This window comes from Canis lupus, chromosome 19 (genome assembly GCF_048164855.1).
Source record: "Canis lupus baileyi chromosome 19, mCanLup2.hap1, whole genome shotgun sequence".
In the NCBI taxonomy this organism is placed as follows: domain Eukaryota; kingdom Metazoa; phylum Chordata; class Mammalia; order Carnivora; family Canidae; genus Canis; species Canis lupus.
This window is the reverse complement of record NC_132856.1, coordinates 23,662,780-23,685,473: the sequence shown is the minus strand read 5'-3', so window position 1 is coordinate 23,685,473 and position 22,694 is coordinate 23,662,780. Positions and strand designations below refer to the sequence as shown.

General features: G+C 40.0%; 1 long non-coding RNA gene across 1 annotated transcript; it reads right to left on the bottom strand.

The window, feature by feature from the left end:
* Window positions 1-15,632: 15,632 nt before the first annotated feature.
* On the bottom strand, window positions 15,633-22,394 carry LOC140611292 (uncharacterized). The gene is made up of 3 exons (XR_012012571.1): window positions 22,234-22,394; window positions 17,649-17,938; window positions 15,633-15,763 (listed from the first exon to the last, which is right to left on the bottom strand). It is a non-coding gene; the product is annotated as an uncharacterized lncRNA (long non-coding RNA).
* Window positions 22,395-22,694: the final 300 nt, after the last annotated feature.

Sequence of the window (22,694 nt, the reverse complement as noted above, 5' to 3'; positions counted from 1 at the left end):
GATTGAAAGAAGGAATCTTTCTAGATTGATTTGTGAAATATGCTTGTTTTAGGTGGGATGTGATGTAGTGAATTCAATACTAGAAACTTGAAGATCGTCAATCTCAGGATGATAGTAATGATGTGTTTATTGAACAGTGCCAAACACTATACTCAATGCTTTATGTACACCCTAACTACTGGGCTCAGCTGCTTCAGGTGAGGGAAAGAAGTCACCGACAGTATGCTCAGGCATTGTGTGTCTTAATATATCAGTTTCCCTCCCCAAATACTTTATTCGTGTCACACATGACCCACAAAAACATTATGACAACCCCAAGGTATATAATGTGAAACAAGACAAGACCAAGTCCTTTTTTCCCATATCAACCAACGCGAGAGCCCATATATATTCTTCCACAATTAAAAAGTAATTATATCTGATGCTGTCCATAGTATTTGAACACTGTAAATTTTTACTAAACTGTGTAAAATAACATAATATGAAAATGGTGTCTCTTCTACTCTCAACCATGTTGTAGGAATTGCCAATTACATATTTGAAGGGTTTGTTTCTGGCAGTTACCATTATCCCTTTAGATAATACATTTATGCTACTAGTTCCTGATGAAGCAACTCCAGAGCAATGCTTTTGCCTCCTTGCTAGCTCATTATTACCCAAGAAACTACAGATTTTTGTTAAGTACTTTTTCAGTTCTTCTCTACTGGTTAAGTCTGGTGATTTGAATGATATGTTTTTATTTTTATTTTAAAGATTTTATTTAGTTATTTATTCATGAGACACACACACACACACAGAGAGGCAGAGACACAGGCAGAGGGAGAAGCAGGCTCCATGCAGGGAGCCTGAGGTGGGACTCAATCCGGGGTCTCCAGGATCACACCTTCAGCCGAAGGCTGCACTAAACAGCTGAGCCACCCAGGCTGCCCTGTTTGTATTTTTAATACATAAAACTTAAAACACGACTGTTAACTTTTTTATACTGAAACCCCCCCCCCCCCCGAAAATTGGTGAACTTATATTTATTCCATGTCTGGTGGGCTAAGCTTTCTCCTGGCACTCACCACTCACGGGTCAAAAGTTTGCCCTGTGGGAATAAATTCGCCCAATGTTAGCAATATTACCCCCACTCTGGGGGAAGCCAGAACATTTACCATTTTGGAGAGTGGTGGCAAGAGCCAGAAATAGGAGGAGTAACTGATTAGCCTCTGTTCCTGTTATGTTAGGGGGGCTGAGGCTCAAGACACCACTGTATGTCTGTGACATTGGTGAGGTTCAGAATCTGAGGTTGTACGTTAGTTGTATTAGCTGTATCTGATACTGTCTCTTTGCCCTCTTTTTATGCATTAATTTCTTGTTTTATGTACATAGTATTTTCTTGAATATAATTAAGGTTATTTATTAAAATGTGTTAATCTCCTCTATTCCCCAAATAATTCTCAAAATATTTCCTGGAAGTGTTGTACTCTTCAGTTTGTCCCTTTCATTGATTAGTCTTCATCAGATGACTAAGATTTAGGCACTTATTTATCTTCATAATTGTAAAATGATTATGACAACAAATACTCCCTGAATGAGTGCTTACTATATGCCAGCTACTATCATTTTATGTTTTAGCATCATTTCCTTTAATTGCTATCTCACATAAGGAAATGGAGTTATTAAGTGGATACTACAGGATTCAACCCCCAGCCTCTGACCCTAGAGATTGAGCTCTTAGCCACCACATTACACATGGTTTGCATTTAGGTTTTATTTGATTTAAAGCATCTGAACCTTAAAGTAGCCCAAAAGTCAAAGAAGACTATTGATCCTATATCCAATCTCCTGTTCTTCTAAGGTAGGAAATCTGTTAGCTGGACTTACGGCTATAGACTTTGACCTGAACAAGGAATAAGCTTCCTCACATTTAAGCAATTTTTATTTGTCTACATGTTACTGCTCTTGTTCCTTGCAGCCTGATATAATCCTAAATAATGCAATACTAAAAGAAAAAAAATAGCAGTTGCCTATCTCTTGTCCAGCCCCCCACTGTGTGCAATATTTTTCACTGTATCTTCCCATATTTGCACCCATATTTCTGAATGATATATTCTTGCTGTGTTTTCTTGATTAATCAATTTTGACAATATTTATTGACTGCCTTTTATGGTTGATGTGAGCTTCACTCTCTTAAATCTTTTCTTCCTCTTCCCTCACAACATAGATCTATTACAACATATTCAGTTAAATTGATATCCTCTAATTACATTGATATGGTTTTCTTTAAAGATTTTATTTATTCATGAGAGGCAGAGGGGGAGAGGCAGAGAGGGAAAGGCAGGCTCCATGTAGGAAGCCTGGTGCAGGACTCGATCCCAGGACTCCAGGACTCCAGGACCATGCCCTGGGCTGAAGGCAGGCTTTAAACCGCTGAGCCACCCAGGGGATCCCCCATTGATATGATTAAATGAACATTAATCACTCATGAGGCAACTTGTCAATTTTGCTTACATTTCTTCTTTTACTTTTCCTTTGGTGTAATTTTCTTTTTATAAGTGAGTTTTTTCTGCAGTTGTGAGGTTTTCCTTTAATCCTTCTTATTGGACAGGCTTTAATTTCCATTTTATAGTTGTAGACTTTGAGGCCCTTCCTCTCACTATAGCAATAATAATATATTTTTTAAGATTTTATTTATTTATTCATGAAAGACAGAGAGAGAGGCAGAGACACAGGCAGAGGACGAAGCAGGTTCCCTGCAGGAGCCCAATGCGGGACTCAATCCCCGGACCCAGGATCACGCCCTGGGCCGAAGGCAGATGCTCAACACCTGAGCCATTCATTCATTCATTAGGCATCCTAATAATATATTATTGCAATAATAATATTATTAGGTGTTACATTATGTTAAGCACCGAGCTTGATGCTCAGGGAGTGCCCTCTCTATAGTGCCTGCTGGTGTCCCCACTTACAGAGCACAATGTTAAGGCAAGATCGAAGTATCTAGCCCATGATCACACACAGCTGATGGGGGTAGAGTCGGGACTTGGACCCAGGTCTTTCTGACCCCATAGGTTAACCCTCTTAATTAGAGATGGAAAGAGGAGGAGAGGGACATCACCAAAATGCTGAGGATGACCAGACGGAATACGTGCTAGCCTGACAAGAGAGGAAGTACATACCAGATAAACATCAGCCTCGTCTTAACAAAGAACTCCTGACTCAGCCTAGCATGGAAACAACAGCATTTTGTTTTTGTTTTTTACTACTTGTCTATGGAAGAACCTGGACATTTTGCTTTAAAGTAGAAGAAGGGCAATAAGCAGGGGCCAACAGATCTTCGTTTTCTGAATATGAATGGAGCAAGCTTTCCTATGGTCCCACAGCTAACCGGCAAAGGGACAATGTCACCCCAGGGCCTCAGCTGATGGGACCCAGACTCTGCACACGGAGACCTGTTTCGTGGTTATGCTCTTAAATTCACTGCTTCGACCTTCTGGGGGGCTCGGCGAGGACGTTTTCCAAATCGAAATACACACACACAGTGAAAAGGTGACCCTGCTACTTGTGTGTGCCAGGGCCACCCTGAGAGGTGAGGTGGGATGCTCTGATGCTGGCACTTCCTCGAGAGATATTTGGATGATTTGAGGGAGAACTCAAGAGGATCTTTAAAATTGGAGTCACCTGAGAAAACCTGGGGGGACCAGAGTAGAGATATTGGAAGTAATAAGATCAATAATGAGACGTTAATGAAGTAACGGCTTACTCCTGCCTGTTGAGTCAACGCCTTCCTGGGTGTAAATAAATCATGAATTACAGGAACAACATTACCTGAGATTTACAGAATATCTCTCAGCTGTTTGAAAAATCTGTCTCTCCCTGAGGATCAGAGGAAGATTTTTTTTTAATTATCCTGAATTACTAAGATTACCGTTTACTGGTGAAATATCATTTCCAACTGGACTCTCAAAAGTGCTTAATTATATGTAGTGAATAATTGCTCCAGCTTTAAAAATAAACTGGGATATGGCCTAAGTCTCTGTTTTAAAAACCCTTATGGGAATGTGCTACTAATATAAGTGAAATCAGTGTCTGCACAATTCCCAGAGTAGCAGTGTATCCTTACCCTGGTCTATAAAATTAGTATTATAATGTGTACCTCTTGGGGCTGAGGCGAGGCTGAGTGATAGTAATCAGCAACTGGCTACATGTTAGGCTGTTCCGAGAGCTTTATATACATATACACATATATATTAACTCATTATTCTTGCAACAACCCTATGTGATGGGTACTATTGTTATCTTTAGAGATGGGGACACTGAGGCACAGAGAGGTTAAGTCACACAGCCAGTAAGGGATAGAACTGAGGTTTCAACTCAGACTGTCTGACTGCAGAGCTCACATTCTGAGAAACAAGGAGGTTGGATCAGTACACTGCGTGGTAAAAATCCCATAAGAGGCAAAAAGCAGGGTAGCCCAGGTGGCTCAGCGGTTTAGCGCCACCTTGAGCCCAGGGCCTGATCCTGGAGACACGGGATCAAGTCCCATGTCGGGCTCCCTGCATGGAGCCTGCTTCTCCCTCTGCCTGTGTCTCTGCCTCTCTCTCTCTCTCTGTGTCTCTCATGAATAAATAAATAAAATCTTAAAAAAAAAAGAGGCAAAAAGCAGTTAGAGTGGGAGAGAAGAGTCAGGCTGCAGGCAGGTGATGATGTTAGGTGCTTGGAGTCCTTAAAAAGTGGAAAGTGAGAAGGAACAGTATTCTCAACATTAGGAAAGGACTAGAGATCTGTGTGTCCTACCAACACCTCGAGGACCCATCCCCACTGGCTGGCTTGCGCCCTAGTGGGAAGTATGGGGCTGGCAAGACCTCAGGAAGGAATGGCTTTAAGGGGCACCAGGGAGGCTGCACCCCAAACTTGGCCCTGGAGCTCTGGCCACAGCATTGAATCTTCTGCTCTGCAATCTGGCAGAAAAGCAGAAAGACTCCAACTCTATTTCATTTTTGTCAGTGGGAAGCTCTGTAGTGACCAGGGGGGAACAAACAAACATGGAGGGTGCCTCCTCAAATGTTTCAAGACTCCAGGACCTTTGAACAACCCAAGGAAAGGAAATGAACTTCATGCAGTCTCACCTGAGGGGGGTTAGCGGTTGAATTTACCTGATTTTTTGAAGGAAGAAATGAACCGTTTCGGTTGGGAGTATGACCAGAACATGACTGACAATCAGATGACAATTTCTGAAGCTAGGGGAGGAGTATATGGGGGTTTACGATGCTGTTTCGTCTACATTTGTTTCAGTTTTAAATTCTCTCCATATAAAGGCTGAAAAGGATAAACGTGTTATTTCTTGCACACCTGAGACTGTGGCTGCACATTCTCACCTGCTACTCTTAGATAAACCCAAACAAAAAGGACTCTGTAATCTGAGAGTCTTGTGTGTCTGATTCTGACAGATACAGACATCCACAACTCTGAATTACAAGGGCACCACATTGTAGGGTTGACGTGACTTTTGTGGTGTTTGAAGGAGACCTAAGACCAGCACTACTTTACTTCACCATCGCACCACCCCACAATTCATCACCAAATGAATGAAGCAGAAGACCAAAGCACAGGTGTTTTGTTGGTAAAGTCAATTGAAGAAAATAACGTGGCCCGCAGCTACTTCTGGACCTCGTCAGTATTTGATGCAAGTCTAGATCTTGGCACATGGCACCGGAGCAAGAATTCCTATTCATGGAATCCCTGTTGCACATGCCGCCTTGGACACAAGAAGAAGGATGAACATCTGAACCTGATTCTGGAAGCAAGTCTTGGGCTCAACTGTTATATTCTATCCAGTTCATAAAACATCCATATCATCTGAAGTCCAGGCAGACCCAGACCAGAAGGAAAAAGAAGGTCAAGCAACATGTTTCTCTCTTCCTTCTTCCAACAATTATTGCTTTCTGTCTGCTGGCGACCCTTCCCAAGACTTAATGAGACTTAATTCATTGAATCTTTGTAACGACTGACGAGGACAGGTACAGTTATCCCTATCTCTCTATTCCTGCAGCAGAGGGAAGTAAGCACAGTGAGATAATATATTTTACTAGCAGGTGGTGAACTTGAACTTTAAGGCCAGGCTGGCTTCAGGGCCCTCACACTTAACTATTCCCCAAGCTGCTTCAGGAATGGTACCTGTTTTTCGGGAAGGAGGGAAGAAGGGTGAGGGAGGAAGGACTGGACAGGTTACTTCAATAATGTTGCTAATAAACATGGGGGGGGGCAGGGTTAAAGTAATCATTACTGATTAATTGTGGGCCAAGAAAGATTTAGTTACTTTTTAGCCTCCTTCTCAATTTCCTCATTTGTAAAGCGAAGAGGTTGGATTCTCACAAGAATATGCAGCTGCTCTATCCCCTCCTGCCATGGAACAACACCGATGCTCCATTCACAGTCACGGTATATGGGATCTGAAATGTGTATAGTTCTGGTGACTCTTTTAAGAAAAAGTATACAAGATCACAAATACAAAATTTTGGTGTGAAACATGGAATGAGAAAGGAGGAGCTGGGGACTCAAATTAGAATCTTTCTTTTGGGGTACTGTGGACTTCTCTGGATGTTCTTTCTGTCATAATTTGTTTTGTTCTCCTGCAGGCAGACTAGGCTTTGGGGACCAATTCCCATTTGGTCAGTTAGCATCTAACTTGCACTTACTTATTAGGTAAGGTGGGTCCCTCGCCTCCCGCCCCCCCCTCCACACAGCCTCCACCTGTTATGGATCAGAGTTCAAGACAAATTCTGTGGTTTAAGGAATTGCTTTTGTTGGAGAAAGGGGAAATTTACATAAGCCAAGATCAACAAGAGAAGGCATGAGCCTGCCTTGGTCTTGTTATTACACAAAAGTCCACACCAGATCAGGGTATTCTGCTGTATTTCCTCCTGTGGGAAATCATCAGCTTCTTGCTTCCAGGTGGTCTGGATTTGAGAATCAACTATTCCGAATTTTTCTGACAATGATAGCTGCCTAGCATCTGGAGACTCTGGAGCCTATGGGATGTTGCAATTTCTCTCATAGGGGAAAGGGAATCCTTGGTGCCATGGGAAGCTGAGCATGACCTTTCTTGTAGAAGAAAGGTGCACCTCTGACCTGATCCCAGCCAGCCTGCTGTCCACTTCACCTGGAGTAGATACACAGGATCTCCCACAGAAATTTTTGCTCATTGAACCACATGTCTAGACTCACGTCAATTGTTGCTTTAAAATGGTTCACTATATAATGTACTATTTATTGAGCACTTGCTGTATTACTGAGTACTTACTAACCCTATGGAATAGGTTCTATTATTACAACCATTTTGTAGAGTGAGGAACAGAGGCCTAGAAAAATAGTATAATCCACTATTGTCACACCTGGCCCATGGAATATATGCAAATCTCTGATCTCACAGTATCCTAAAACCTTTCTTCTATAAGGCCTCCTGGCATCCAGAGAGGGAAAACCAGGATTTAGGAAATCAAAATTTTAATTCTGGGATTATCTGGACAGGCTTCAGTGAGCACTCGAGGGCAGGTCACTTGCAGCCTTAAAGGTAGCCCTCTCCATGGGATAAGAACGAGGCCCCCACTCCAGCATTGGGGAATGGGCTAAAGGACAATTCTCTAAATGGTAGCACTATAATAACGTTAGTAAAACAGCATCTGTCTCTTCTTGGTTTTGGATATTTGGTGTTTGCTGGGTGCCCAATGAATTTTAGAAGAATGAATGAAATGAGAATTCCTTTTGGCTTGAGAAGTAGAATTTTGGCACAAGTTGGAAAGCAAGAGGCATAAAGAAACAAAGTAAACTCAGTAATATCCTATTTCAGTTCACACATCTTTGATAATAAGTCATTGAAGAGAACGCACACATACACACACCCAGACATTACACCATACATACCACACATTGCAAATAATTCTTGAAGCTAAGTGTGACTAGATTACCTGGCAAAGCTCTCAATGAGACTCATGGGCTTCCTTTCAAATTGCCACTGACATCATACCATCACATTAATTTTTTAAATTGATCTGTCCCGGGTGTATTGTGGAGGTAAAACTGAAGGACTATATTTCTCCCTTTCTCACCTTTCTAGTGTAACTCTCAGGTACGAATATAGATTGAAGTGTTGCTGTTGTTAAAATGACACAGTTTTTCACATAGGCTAAGATTAGTTTCAGAAGAGAAATTCACAAGCCGTGGTCCAGCTTAGGAGCCCGTCGTTGTTGACTTCCCAAACCGGCAAGAAATCAATCTGGTCCCCTGACTTCATTGAGCACCTACTATGTGCCATAGATGAGTCAAACAGATGTTGTAAAAATGTTCTTGCAATGTGGTTGAAGAAGCAGGGCATAGATATAGACAATTTTCCTAATGGTGTAGTTAGGACATAAGAATTAGCATTCATAATTAATATTAAAACTAAGAGAGGCTTAAGTAGTAAGCCAGTGCAGTTAACTACATACTAAGATGTCTTGGGACTAACAGTCTTAGGGTTGATTGAGTGGTTTAACCATCACAGGGCTCTGCATAGCTGTCTCTGAGATAGTCGTATTTCCCTCATGGGCATAAAATGGCTGCCACACATTTAGGTAAGACATTCTCATATGGCTATGCCTGAAGGCAAGGGGGTATCTAGTAAGAGAAATCTCAGTGCACACTTCTCTCTCTCTCTCTCTTTTTTTACTTTTCTCTTTTTTCATATAAAACTATTTTTGCCCAAAAATTTCCAACAAGGGCAGCCCCAGTGGCTTAGCAGTTTAGCATTGCCTTCAGCCCAGGGTGTGATCCTGGAGACCCAGGATCAAGTCCCATGTCAGGCTCCCTGCATGGAGCCTACTTCTCCCTCTGCCTGTGTCTCTGGCAATCTCTCTCTCTCTCTCTCTATCTCTCATGAATAAATAAATAAATAAATAAAATCTTTTAAAAAAATTTCCAACAAGCATACTCATATTGCATTGACCAGATCTGGGCCACAAGGACAAGCCTACCTGCAAGAAAGTCTAGAAACAGAAGTATCTGGGATTCTCAGGTTCTATAACAGGAAGCAACAAAGAAGTAAGAGATGACAATTGGTCATTGAAAATCCAATCCAAAGTCAGAAATAATGATAAGCTGCCAACAATGTGGCATAGACTGAGCTTTCCAATAGAATGTTCTTCAGTGATGGAAATGCTCTGTATCTGTGCTATCCAATATGGGAGTCACTAGTCTTTGTGGCACCTGACCATTAGAAATGGAGCTAGTGTGACTGAGAAACTGAATTTCAGTTTTATTTAAATTTAAATAGCCATGTAAGGCTAGTCACTACTATATTGAACAATGGAGAATTATAAACAATATCTTCTTAGAGGTCAGAGGCAAAACAGAGATCTCACTTTGAACCAAAATAATGTGGTAGCCTTAATGGAAGACGAAGAACTCAAAATGGATTCAGAAGACATTTGGGGTTTGGAAGTTTTCTAAGAGGGTAGACTTGTCCTATGGCAGGGATACAGAAAATAAGAAGGCATTCTTAGGAGATGCTAAGCAGATCAGTTTGATGGAAGTTGTTTTGTTTTGTTTTGTTTTGTTTTGTTTTAGTGAAGGAGTGGGAAAAACTGAAAAACAGGTTCAAGTCAGATGGCAGAAAATTTTTGGATGCCAGCTTTGACTGTGTGTAATAGGCAAGTTATGTTGTTGAGAGAAGAGTAAAATATGAAGTGGTTTCATAAGCCATTAAACCTGTTATAGTACAAAAGATTAACCTGGTGATGGTAGGAAGGATGGACAGAAGATAGGAGATTCAGTTATGACAGTGCTGCCTAAATTTTTTATATGAAAAATGATGTTTGTATTGCTCACTGTGGCAAATGGATAAGGCTGCTCCTGGTCAGGAGTGACCAGCCCCAAGACTCCAGCTGCCCAAGCCATTCACCCCCAAATACTCAAATGACAAACATCATGTCCTCATACCTGTACTCTTTTTATAGCATGGTAGTGAGCACCAGCACACAGCTGGCATCCTCTAAGTTAGTAGCCTGTTTTGAATTAAATAGGTAGTGATGTATATGAAAAAGAAAGAAAAGAATGTGAAACAATTTACAGAATAAATTGAAAAGAATTGGGAACTAATTACATGTGGCTAGGATAGATTTTGCAGTCAACAGTAACTCCTAAATTTTAAGAATGATACCAGAAATAGGGGATCCCTGGGTGGCTCAGCGGTTTAGCCCCTGCCTTTGGCCCAGGGCGCCATCCTGGAGTCCCGGGATCGAGTCCCGTGTTGGGCTCCTGGCATGGAGCCTGCTTCTCCCTCTGCCTGTGTCTCTGCCTCTCTCTCTCTCTCTCTCTCTCTTTCTGTGTGTGTGTGTGTGTCTATCATGAATAAATGAATAAATCTTTAAAAAAAAGAATGATACCAGAAATAAAAACAACTTGAGAGATTATGAGATTGTTTTGAAGGCATATGGTGATTTTAGTTTAAGATATGGAGGCAAAAACTAGACCCCTATGGTGAACATCTCATTGGTAGCTCCCTAGTGATCCATGGCTCCAGTAGTCATGCTCGTCCTAGCTGCCTCCGATATTGACTCTGTGTTTGGCCATGTGACTTGTTTGGCCAATGGGACATTAACATGATACAGACAGAGACTTGACCTCTTGGAACCAGTCACCATGACATAAGGAAGCTCAGTCTAGACCACTGAATGATGACAGGTCATGGGGAGAGAGATGCGGAGCTATGTGAGTACGTCTCACATATTCCAGCCCTAGTCAAACTCCTAGTTGAGTGCCAGCATGGCAGTTGACTTTCAGCAGAAAAACCACTCAGCAGAGCTCAGCCATTTCAAAAATTGATGAGAAATAATAAATCATTGTTTTAAGCCACTATGCTTTGGTTGATTTGTTAGTTAGGCACCAATAAATAATGAAAATAATATTCAAATGAAAGTGTTCAGTGGGCCCTTGGTGATATGGGCATAGATCTCAGGCAAGAGATCTGAGCCTTAGATGTAACTTTGGAATGTATTCATGTTTCTGTTGTAGCTCTTACATTGTAATTAAATTGATTGCTTGTCTTCCCCACTAGACTGTGAACACTTTGAAGATAGGGACTAGGTCTTTTGTAATTTCTAGTACACTATTGTCTGTTTCAAGGAGCCATAAAACAATAGAGCAAGGTATTGTGAAAAGGGAATCAGATAGACCAGGCCTGAACTCCAAGCCTCCCAATTTCTAGCTATGTGACCTTTAGTAAGCTACCAGTCCTTACTGTGAAATGTGAGTAATGTCAACTGCCTCTCAAAGCCATTGAGAAGAGCCAGAGCCAGATGCAGTAGACACTCAATGAACAAAATGGAATCAATTGAGGGGACACTCAATGAACACAAATGGAATCAATTGAGGGGAAGTGCAGAAAAAGAAGAGCTGTGAGACTAGGGAATAACAAGGAGGCAGGTGAAGGAAAAAGTGATTCAGAGAGAGCTAGAGCAAGAGCAGGGGTATGAGAGGAAGATCCAGACCAATTGGAATGTAAGGAAAAGAACTGAGATTGGGTGGATTTTACTGACTATAAAAGGACAGAGATTTTTCTAAGATTTCATTTATTTATAGAGAGTGTGGGGGTGATCAGGGGTAGAAGGGGAAGGAGAGAAAGAGAGAAAGAGTGAGAGAGAATCCCAAGCAGAGTCACTGAAAGAGGCACGGGGCTCTATCTCACAACCCTGAGTTCATGACCTGAGCTGATATCAAGAGTTGGATGCTGAACCAACTGAAACATCCAGGTGCCCCTGGGGCAGAGATTTTTAATAAGAAAGTTTAAACTTTGGTTGGGCTTTCAGTATCCAGTAGAATTACCAGAGGGTAGGAATTTGTGGAGAATAAAGAAATGGTACAAGAAAGAGGAGTATTATTCACACGACACCTTTTGAAAGATTCAATCTCAGGAATCGAAGTCTCTGAAGTCATTTCTCTCAATATAGAGACTGGAAAGATTCGTGTCTTTGAAACACACACTAAAACCAATAGCTGCAAAACAGAACCATCAGTTATGCAAATATCCCTCATTACATTGATCTAGACGTGGAAAGAAATAAGGGCAGACACTTTGGGTTTTTGGTTTTGGTTTTGGTTTTGATTTTAGTATAGTTGACACACAATGTTACACTAGCTTCAGGTGTACAACATAGTGATTCCACAAGTTTATACATTATGCTTTGGTCACCACAAGTGTAGCTGCCATCTGTCACCATACAACATGACCACAATATCACTGACTATATTCCCCATGCTGTGCCTTGTATTCTTATTTTTTTAAGATTTTATTTATTTACTCATGAGAGACACAAAGAGAGAAAGAGACAGAGACACGGGCAGAGGGAAAAGCAGGCTCCACACAGGGAGCCCGATGCCCTTGTATTCCTATTACTTCATTCCATAACTGGAAGCCTGTATTCCCCACTCCCCTTCCTCCATTCTGCCCATGACCCCACCTCTTCCCTCCAGCAGCTGTCAGTTTGCTCTCCTTATTTATAGGTCTGATTCTAACTTTTTGTTTGTTTATTCATTTGTTTTTTGTGTGTTTTTGGTTTTTTGGTGTTTTTTTTTTTTTTTTTTTTTTTTTAGAATCCACTTATGAGTGGAATCATATGCCATTTGTCTTTCTCAGCCTGACTTATTTCACTTAGTATAATACCATCTAGATTGTTCCATGTTGTCTCAAATGGTACAATCTGTTATGGCTGTGTAATATTCCAATGCGCATACATATATGTGCATTATGTGCATGATTTTATATGTGTGTGTGTGTGTGTATATCACATCTTCCTTATTCATTTGTCTATCAATGGACACTTAGGCTGCCTCCATATCTTAGCTGTTATAAATAATGCTGCAATAAATGTAGGGGGGCATATATGTTTTCAAATTAGTGTTTTCATTTTCTTCACGTACTTACTAGTGGAATTATTGGATTATATGATATTTCTGTTTTTAATCTTTTGAGGAACCTCCATATTGTTTTCCACAGTGGCTGTGCCAATTTACATTCCCACCAAGTGTCCCAGGGTTCCTTTTTCTCCACATTTTTGTCAAAACTTTTATTTCTTCTCTTTTTTTATTTTAGCCATTCTAATTAGTGTAAGATGGTTTTGGGTTTGCATTCCCTGATTATTAGGGATTTTGAGCATCTTTTCATGTGTCTACTGGCCATCTATATGCCTTCTTTAGAAAAAATGTCTGTGCAAGTCCTCTGCCCATTTTCTAATTGGGTTTGCTTTTTTGGGGTGTTGAGTTGTATAAATTCTTTATGTATTTTGAATATTAATCAAAATAAGGGCAGCCTGGGTGGCTCAGTGGTTTAGCACCGCCTTCAGCCCAGGGCGTGATCATGGAGACCCAGGATCGAGTCCCACCTCAGGCTCCCTGCATGAAGCCTGCTTCTCCCTCTGCCTGTGTCTCTACCTATGTCTCTGCCTCTCTCTTTGTCTGTTGCTCTCATGAATAAATAAATAAAATCTTTAAAAGAACAAACAAAAAAATAAGAGAAAACTTCTAATGAAATCAGATTTTGTGGGTAAGATCTCTGGAGTTTACATTTTGAGTTTTGCTGCCCACCATCCTTCCTTTATCAGATAACAGCAACCTGATTTTGCTCTGGGAACCATCTTTCTTCCAATCTTCTTTTTTTTTTTTTTTTTTTTAAGATTTTATTTATTTATTCATGACAGAGAGAGAGAGAGGCAGAGACACAGGCAGAGGGAGAAGCAGGCTCCAAGCAGGGAGCCCAACGTGGGACTCAATCCCAGGTATCCAGGATCAGGCCCCGGGGCTGAAGGCAGCACTAAACCGCTGGGCCACCAGGGCTGCCCTCTTTCTTCTAATCTTAGTTCATATCTTTAGATGGGGCGGATTTCTCCTCTCTTCCACCTTCTGCTCCAGAAGTAGATCTATGACAAAGATCTAGTTAATAGAATATCATATCCATGCAACTACGGTGATGGGTTAGGGATGAATATTTATCCTAAACCAAGCCAATCCAGTCCAATCAGAGCTAGTTTTCATGTTTTGCTTGAGCACCTGAAAGAGATATGCCCCTTTTCTTTTGAACAGAAGCTTGGGATAATATAAACCTGGAGCTGCTAGCCATCAACACTGGAAGAGCTGTTGTCTGAGAATATAGTCAACAAGGTGGAAAGCAGTATGGGAGAATGGAGAGAGATCTCTTCCTAATGACATTGACTAAATCTCTGGATGCAGCTATACCTGAGCTTTTTGGCTGTATAAACTAACAAATATCCTTTATTGTTGAAGCCAGTATGAATTGGTATTTTCATTAGTTGCAGTTGAAAAAATTCTGACTAACAAAACTCTAACAAAATGTAAATGTATTCGTGTATGGAGAAGGAAGAGTATCAGATGTATGTCTTTCAACATAATCTTCAAACAGTCTGTTGTATTGGACCCACTAACCACTCAGTTTTAAAGATGAGAACTCTGAAGCTAAGAGAGATGAACCAGTTTGTCCAATATCATAGAGGAGAAAAAAATGTCATTTAAATTAGATGATAGGGAAGCAGCTGACAAGTTACTGCTGTGAATTGCCAAACCCAGCCCACCACTCATTTTTATATGTCACATGAGTTAGGAATGGTTTTTTATATTTTAAATGATAGAAAAGAAATGAAAAGATGAATTTCATGACAAGTGAAAATTATATGAAGTTACCATTTTGGAAGATAGTTTGGCGGTTTCTTACAACACTAAACATACTCTTATGATACAATCTAGCAATAGCACTCCTTGGTATTTGCCCAAAGGAGTTGAAACCATATGTCCACACAAAAAAACCTGCACATAGATGTTTATGGTAGCTTTATTCATAATTGCCAAAATTTGGAAGTACCTAAGATGTCCTTTATAGTAGGTGGATGGATAAACTGGGGTATAGCTAGACAATAGAATATTATTCAGTGCTAAGAAGAAATGAGATTTCAAACCATAACAAGGTATGGAGTAACCTTAAATGCATATTACTAAACAAAAGACTTCAATCCAAAAAGGCGACATATCGTATGATTCTAATTCTATGACATTCTGGAAAAGGAAAGATTATCAAGACATAACACAATTAATGATTGTCATTTTATTTATTGTTTTTTTTTACTATTTTTATAGTTTCTCTGTTCCTTTCCTCTTATCTGATCTCCTCATTTGTGGTTTGGTGACTTTCTTCAGTGGTATGCTTATATTCCTTTATCTTTATCTTTTGTGTATTTACTACAAGTTTTTGCTTTGTGGTTACCATGAGGCCTACATATAACAACCTATTATCTATAACAGTCTATTTGAAGTTGCCAGCAACTTACATTTGATCTCATTTTAAAACTTAACATTTGAAGCTTTTAATATTTAACTTTTTTTCACTTAACAATATTTGAGATTATAGCACATTTGAACATATACAACTACTTCATAAGCTTTATTTTCTGCATAGTATTATTCCTTCACTATATTCCTTCGTACTATTATTTGTACTGATGAATGGTCAGCTTACTTACTAAATGTAACATGATCTGTATGTATGTATGTGCGTCACACACCCTTGGATGGAAGTGTTTGCTCATGTATGCAAATGTAGCTGAGAGATGGATTTTATAGATCTTTAAATTCATTTCTTTTGATCGTGATGGAAAATTGAATTAAGCATTTTCTTTAGCATTTTCCCCCAGGTTTATTTGTCTGGATTTGGAATGGCAACAAGGCAGAGGAAAAAAAATACCTGAAAATTAAATATATATATATATATATATATATATATACATACATCTAATAAGAAGAGTTCAACCTTTTTAATATCAAGAAAAAAATTACTACTATGGGGAGCCATTATGCTTGTGGTTTTATTTAACTGACCTGATTTAAACCTCTGTGAAGTAGATATCCTTTTCCTTTTGTATAGGAAGAAACTGGGTGTCTGAGTGATGACTAAAGTCCTCACATTCCCACATATTATAAATAGTGGGATTGGATTTTAAATTTCGTCTTCTGTTTTAAAAATCCCAAGTTGATTTCACAATACATGGTATTGAACCTTAAAAGAGAATCTAGAGAGATGTTATCAATATAATTTCAGGTTTTGATTTTTAAAACCCTCCAGTGAAGATTAGGACTAGCAGTCCACAGAATTCTCTTCTTACCAGTACACCATTGAAGTAGAGGGAGGAAGGACAAAACCCCCTTTATTCCTACACATGAACACAGAGATGGAAGATTTATTATGTAAGAGGGCTATGGACAGAAACAATAAAAAATAGTCATCCTGAATTCAATATCTGCTTATTATCTAGGTCTTTCTAAATTTCTCTCCTTGACAGGAGCAATTAGCTACATCTCATGAAGAGATTTATAATCTGACAAGCCTGAAACCCTGGTAATTAGGAAACTCTTCATTATCACTCATCTTTTGAAGAGTGCAGAGTGGCAGGCAATTGTCAGCTTTAAAGTGGTCAAGCTTTAAATTGGCCGAGGATTCCTGAAGCCTCTCCCTCATGTCAGGAGGAAAAGAGAAAAAAGCTGCTGAATTTGGGACTTCTGTCTCTTGAACCCATTGAAATAGGGGATTCAAGCCAAATAAGGGAGTCGTCTTCTGAGTTGGGGCTAAAAATCTACTCTGACCTTTGACATCCATGGGTTTTTAATTGGTTGTCTCCATATAACGTATATAAGTCTAGATTTCCCAGTTTACATCTTAATACCTGAGGTAGGTTCTTATAACTATTCCCCTTTTACAGATGAGAAAGCTAAATCACAGAAAATCAAATAGTTAATCCAAGGACACATTGTTTAGAAGTGACCCAGCTGGAATTTGAATCCAATACTGATTGGCTTCAGTCATTCGTTGTAAACATTAAGTTCTAGTACACAAAAAACATATCCTGTAATTCCACATCTTCTAAATGGAGCAATTTTCTATAAGCAGGAGACAGATACTTGAAGTTACTTTGAGGCTAAATGTCCTTGGTTAGGGGAAAGCATTGATTATACCCATGTGATGGAAGACCCTCTTCTGGAGAAAATGTAGTTTGAGGAATTATACATGCAGGAGGATGTATAAGACTATTTTATTCAATGTAAATCTTTGTCTCTGCAGAGTGTGATTCCTATGATGTCTATACATTATTGTTTGGTTTTAGAGGGGGATGGGTGTACATGCCTCTGTGTACATGTGTATGTGCGTGTTTTATCATTCAAACAATTGCCTGATGGAGAAAGAGAGCCAAGAACATAAAATAACAGGAGAGATGTGTAGACTTGATTGTCAAAATGAACCAGAGGAATCCCTGGTCTAAACTGCTGATGTCTGACAGGACTTCTATGGAAGACTTTCTGAGATCACCCTTGGGGAAAAACATGACCCTGTCAAAGGCCTTAGAGCTACAGAGATAATGGAAATTCCTACCATCAGTCATCATGGAAAGAGACCAATCCTGGGTTAAAAATAAGAACTGTGCTGGAAAGCCTTTAGGGGTAAGATGACCTTTTTCATCTCTTTGGTTTTGGTAGACACAAGCAGAAGAGATGAGATGTACTCAAGGACCCTTAAAGAGAAGATGTGACCCATTTCCCAAAATGTGGGGCAAGGTGAGGATTACTTAAACACTCACCTGATGCATTTGAAATGAATTGGATTCATGAACTCCGAGTGAAGCCAAATTTAACACCCAACTTGAAATGTCTCTGTGTGGTAGTGCGTTTCAATTTCTCTGAGATCTTTGGTAAGGTTTCACTGAACATTATAGCCTGGTGTCAGCTTTCACTTTGAGTTGAGTAGATTCTCTTTGATTACATTTGAAGAGGAACAACAGCAGACTGAATAGAGAGTTTGTAGTTGATGTTTCCTTGTTCATAATTGCAGATAGACCACCTGTATTTTCATATTCTTCCTCCCCAAGTTCTGCAAAATGACATGAAAGACATAAGTTATTAATTCACATAGTAGTTATTGTTGTGCCTCACTCATATCTCTCATACTCACCAGGTCATTAGATAACTGTAGCCAGTGTATTGGAAAAGAAATCTGAAGAAATCTCTCCGGATATAAGTAGAAAAGATCAAGAGATGGTCAATAGAAGAAAGATAAGGTTTGAAGGTCAATCCTGTAGAAACAGAATATAACTCATGGGGGAGAAAAAAAAGAGGGTAACAGGGAAGGGAAGAGAGAAAATTATCACAGAGCAAACATAAGAAAATTTCCCCAAACTGAAGGACACAGATCTTTAGACTAAGAGCATGCTGGCAAAAGCTCAGCATGATTATGGAAATAAGATGAATGTTATAGTGAGTCCTGCTGCATGCCCCCCAGATATCCCTACAGAACTGAGTCCTGGGTGCATTGGTGGCTGAGGGTTCTCAGAGGATTCCTCCTTGGGCAATTAACATTAGCTCAAGAGTACTGTCTCACTCAAGGTCAGTCCCTTCTCGGGATGGCTCGCGTCTATGACTGGCCTGCAGGAGAAAAGCACGTAAGGGCCCAGCCTACCTGCCTGAGGTGGGACAATTCGGAAGTGCTATTCCAACTCCAGACCTCTCCACAGGCTTAGCTGAAGCCTCTGATCAGATGCATCGCTGTTCAATGTCTTCTTCTGCCTAGTGCTGCTCCCCTGATCCCTCACACATGCTGTTTTCAAGAGCAGTCTTCAATATTTGCACAGTATTTTCTGCCTCTGAACCCAGGCTAAGATCACATCAAGGCATATTGTGGTGGGGCACCTGGTGGGGTTCAGTGGTTAAGTGTCTGCCTTTGGCTCTGGGCATGATCTCTGAGTCCTGGGATCTAGTCCCACATTGGACTCGGCTCAGGGAGCCTGCTTCTCCCTCTGCCTATGTCTCTGCCTCTCTCTGTGTGTCTCTCATGAATAAATAAATAAAATCTTTTTTTAAAGGCATATTGTGATAAAATTTCAGAGCTCAAGGTATAAAAGGAAGATCCTAAAAGCTTCAGTGGGGGAGGGGGAGGGACACAAAAGATCAACTGTAAAGGAACTGGGAACAGAATGGCTTTAGATTTCTCAACAGCAACATTGAAATCTATAAAAATGCCTTTTAAATAATGAGGGGATGGGCACATGGATGGCTCCTTTGAGTGACTGATTCTTGGTTTTGGCTCAGGTTCCTAGGACAGAACCTCCCCAAGGGCTCCATGCTTAGCAGGGAGTCTGCTAAAGAGTTTCTCTCCCTCTGCCCCTGCCCCCATTTGTGCATGCTCTCTCTCTTTCAAAGTAAATAAATAAATCTTAAAAAACAAACAAACAATGAGGTGAGAATATTTTCATTCTATGTTTAGATTTACTATTAGACTATAGATTCTATCCTATGAATATATAACTAAGTGAAAGAAGGGCATAAAGACATTCTCATATGAGCAAGTACTCAATAAATCTACATCTTTCTTTGGAAAATACTAGAGTGAAATGATAGAAAAAGGAAGAGCAACAAACTAAGTATAGACAGTCTATCAAAATGAAAGAGTAAACCAAGAAAGCAAAAGACACAAGAGATAGGAAAATATGGGATGTTATCCAGAAGACTGGCAAAGATACAGTCTTAGGAATGCAGACTTGCAGCAAGCTAAGAGAAAAATTGGCCCAGATAGAATCAGGAGAACAGCGGGCTTTAGAAAGGAAGGCTCTAGGAACCAAGAAAATTTATAATAATAATAATATTAACTCTAGCAGAAATATATGTTTGAACCCAATTCTAATGAATTGAATATTTGCATAATAAAAATAATATAAACATTGATTATTTTTTAGTAAAACATGTGACTATGTTGAGTATTGAGAAAAAGGAAAATGGTGGGATACGGTGATGACCTAAGTACTTACGTAAATGTAGTTAAGTCAGTGGATACCTTCTTATGTTGATGAACCAAGAAATAGTAGTATATGCAAAATTTTATAAATATGGAAGTAAATGCTAGAGGATGTAGCTAGGAAAGTGACAGAAGGGTTGCTTCTCTAGGGGAGAAGTGAAAGACCGTGCAAGGAATGACTTCTTAAACTATAAACCCTTAAATATTGCCTGTGTTAGACTTTTATTTTAAAGATTCTATTTATTTATTCATAAAGAGAGAGAGAGAGAGGCGGAGACACAGGCAGAGAGAGAAGCAGGCTCCATGCAGGGAGCTTGACATGGGACTCGATCCCGGGTCTCCAGGATCACACCCCGGGCTGCAGGCGGTGCTAAACCGCTGTGCCACCGGGGCTGCCCTGTGTTAGACTTTTAAAGGAATGTGTACACATTTGTTTCATAAAAAAGAATGATAGAAAATGCTCTGCTGTGTAGTGATTGTGACAAATGGGAAGGGCAAAGATGAAGGAGATGGCATGCTCAACCAACAAAAACTCATGGAACGTGAGAGCATTTCCTAGGAGTCAGTAGAAAAACTTGACAAAGGGATCCTGGTAAAGGACTGAACTTCCTAAAATCAAATCATCTTGATATACCAGTTTCACATTTAGGTTCTGCTGATAGGTTTGAAATGTAATTACGAGTGCTTGGCAACCATTCTACCATATGTACTGAGACCTACGGTGGATATCACTACTTCAGCACTGCTCTATTTTATACATAGGCATGATCAATTAGCAATGTGCACCATGAACACAGAAGGAAGGAGTGACAGCACATTTCCCAAAGCCCTGCAGCTTCAGAATCCTTCTCAACACAAAACTCCAAGGACCATATCATTGGGACAATGGAATGACTCTGAAGGGCTGTTTCAATTCCAGAACTCCTCATAGGATTGGTATCCCTATAGACAATTTACCATCCTGAGTATAAAAGCCGACCTCCCACATGTTATTTTGGGTCCTTTCAGAAACAGATGCTAATACAGGATTAAATGTATCAGTGGTTACGGGGGAAAAGGCTGTGAGAGAATATGGAGATGCTGGGAACCATCAGACCACATTACAAATCTGTGCCCAATAAAGGAAAAGAAGGAAGTTTGAAGTGCAGTACTATGGAATGTTTGGTAAGACCATAGGGACATCCTCAAGTCAAAATCACCCATTATAAGAGTCCTGTGCCTTCCAGAAATGGGTGTGCCTTAGTATCCTTGCCATGTTCAGTCATTGGCTCTGGGAAGCATGGCCTCAGACCAAGCACAGTGATGTACTTCAGAGCATAGCAACTGGGTTTAGTCAATAATTCTCCCTGCAGTTGGAGGTCTATGGCTCACATTCCCATGTTGCCACATTTCACCTTGGGAAATCAAGAGCACTAAGCAAGTTTCAGACTGGCCTATGGAACTAGGTACCTGAAACACAAGTGTGACCATAGAGTAACAAGGGAACGTTGAGGAATTGGAACTTGAGCAAGGCAAGGCTTTAGGAAGTAGCAGATAGACTGGGTTGTTGATATCTGCCTCCCAAATAGGTTCATAAGGTCCACTGGCCAGATGTGGATAGGAAGAGAATAATCATCTTGTTAGCCTGAATTTGGGCAATGAGATTGAGGAGAAGAAATCAGAATCAAGAGTTAGGAAGACCCTCATTGGAATCCTCCCATGTGTTTGTCAGGTACTCCAGAGCACTGACCCAACACATTTCTATTCTCTTCAATGACCGAGACAAAGCTATTTTAATCAGTAATTACATTAGAAGCTACAATTAGTCACAGCACTAACAACAAAAACCATTAGTAAGCACCAACTAAGTACTTATTCCTATGAAGTAGGTACTGAAAATACAATTATTGACTTCTGGGTACTTATAGTGTAGCAGCATAAACAAATCCAACCAGTGTGTGCTGCAGACACACACACTGACACACACAGACACACAGACACACAGAACAGGGCTGCTCAAAACAGGCAGCCCTGTTTACTTCAAAGAGAGACATTTGTACAAAGTAGCCCCTAAAAGTTGGTTACTTTGTCTGCTGTGCCATCAAAAAACCCAGAGATTTGTTTCCAATGTTAGATAATATATTTTTAGACTCTAGTTACTGTTTTCCCCAAACTCATGACATAAAAAGCTTCTCTTTGAATTAATTTGTGTCATCATGTCTATAGAACTATACAAGCCTAACCACTTAGGTTATTGAAAACCATCGTTTTTTCCACTTAGGCCAAACATCAGTCATTTAGATATATCTTGTAGTTGATTCCATTAAAAGCTAGTCATTGACACAACTGTCAAAACACAGACTATATTGTGAACAGCCATCTTTGTTTGAGGTACTTACCAAATGCTGAAGATTCCCCATCCTCTAACTCAGTATGTGGTGAGTTGTAACTTTCTTTGCTTCCATCTCTGAGTGTTTGAGTAATAAACAGCACCAAAACAAATCCAGATTTGGTTTATGCATACTGTTTAAGTTTCAATATTCTGTGAAGTATGAATTTGTTACCCATCGAACAGCTAGGGAAGCTATTTAGAGAAGTTATTCGAGGTTGCACCATGAGTCATGAGGTCATATCAGAACAATAACACTTGGCCTAATCTGTACTCTAGTGTCCCATTGAATGTTTTATCTAGCCCAACCTCATATTTCCAGCAGCAGTCTCCACCAAATCTAGACTATAGTGGTCAAAATACTTGGTGGAAGAATCATCTTTGTCATTAAATTTCTTCTTCTTCTTCTTTTTTTTTTTTATTTATGATAGTCACACAGAGAGAGAGAGAGAGAGGCAGAGACACAGGCAG